The 1,581-nt window shown below is 38.5% G+C and overlaps 1 long non-coding RNA gene across 1 annotated transcript; it reads right to left on the reverse strand.

Annotated features, from left to right (window-relative positions):
- Window positions 1-994: 994 nt before the first annotated feature.
- LOC110678668 lies at window positions 995-1,581 on the reverse strand. Its single transcript, XR_002501821.1, has 2 exons — window positions 1,309-1,581; window positions 995-1,248 (listed from the first exon to the last, which is right to left on the reverse strand). It is a non-coding gene; the product is annotated as an uncharacterized LOC110678668 (long non-coding RNA).

A 1,581-nucleotide genomic window follows, 5' to 3' on the forward strand; every position in this document is an offset into this window, starting at 1 on the left:
ATTTTAAATTATAGCATTTATCGCAATACGCATATTGACAGTTAGCATTCATCAGGAACAAATACATAACATAGATAATAATTAGGAGTGAATTGCTGTGCGAAGATGGAGGTGCTTGCTAAAAGGAATCAATTGCTTTCCTGCAGTTTGTCACCGAATTTGTGAGTAAAACTCAATGTAAATAGATATATTTTATAATTAATGTTTTATATAGCTTTGTAGCTGACTGAAGACAAATATTCTGGTCTTAATTTCTGCTGAAAGAGTCGATGTCAGATGCACCTCCCGCAATCGCAACACTACAAAGAAATTCGTTGTATGCATTCAACGAATTGATTTGTCGATGGCAAACGAGTCGACCGTAAAGAATAAACCTCAGCTCAGGTCTTTAACGCGAGATGCACGAAAATCTGACTGAGCTTCATTTCGGTCCATCATCATGTGCCAAAGAGGGATCGTCACCAGATATGGCTATTGTTCGTCATTGGAGATAGAAGGCAACGCGAGCGGCAGCCGTTATCACACCAATTTGTGTAGGTATCGAAGTTGCTGCACAAAGCATTCGCATCGGCCGAGATGGATTTCAACAGTGAGTGGGAAAACCGTGTGTTGCCCTAGGAGGCAATGTAATCGCAAACTTCCGATCACTCTGCTGCCATAAGAACCAAACGAGTGCTTTGGATGCACGCCCGATGTCCCAGAACGCGATCGTCATGCTGTGGCCGAGTAGTAAATTAATCAAACGATATACATTTACACGCTAAGAAAATAGAATACTAGTTGGCTTAATTACCATTCTAAATCCATATTCGATCTATTCACTCATTGTGATGCATTTCGGGGCAATAATCCTTGCTAGTATAAACGGGTTTTATATTGGCCAATGTATTTTAGGTTGTTAAGCAATCAATGTATAAAGGTTGGTAATCCTACAAACTGCATATAAGTGGCCATTTTAGTCTAGTCGATGTAAACAAAAAGATTCGGAAGCTGATTTCGTATTAATTATCATCATATTCATTTATTTCATAAAGATCTACTACGGATATATGGATCTACTCTAAATTGCTGTTCTTCGCTGCAGCTTTATTAAATCATTTCTTGGTGCCCGACATTGATTAAACCGCTTCAATCACGCAAAATCCATAATGCACAATGAGTTGATTCTTGCAGATGTTCCAGAATAACCGAGCTGCATTTTTCCGGCTCCCTCATGATCACCGTGTTGAACTTCTTTCACAGAACCAACTGAAAAGATTTTACATCATATTTACTAAATGGTTTAAATATTATAGTATACAAACTAACCTTGAATTGATGAATGTTTTTAGGCTGTTTCGGGTGAAATGCGCAACAGAAGATTACGTTCTCTGAAGCTCTGTTTTGCACTTTAGGTTTTGTCTCCGGGAGTTTTCACTTACTGTTGAACAGGAAGAGAATGCATTGTGTTTTCAACAATGTAACACTAACAGACTATGGACACTTGAAGAATCTTAGTAAATCCTCGAGAAAATTATGAACTTTTTCAATTGAACGCGTCGTGACTTGCTCGAACAGCATGCAGGTTACCGAACAGAACAC

The sequence above is a fragment of the Aedes aegypti genome, chromosome 3, assembly GCF_002204515.2.
Source record: "Aedes aegypti strain LVP_AGWG chromosome 3, AaegL5.0 Primary Assembly, whole genome shotgun sequence".
Classification (NCBI taxonomy): Eukaryota; Metazoa; Arthropoda; class Insecta; order Diptera; family Culicidae; genus Aedes; species Aedes aegypti.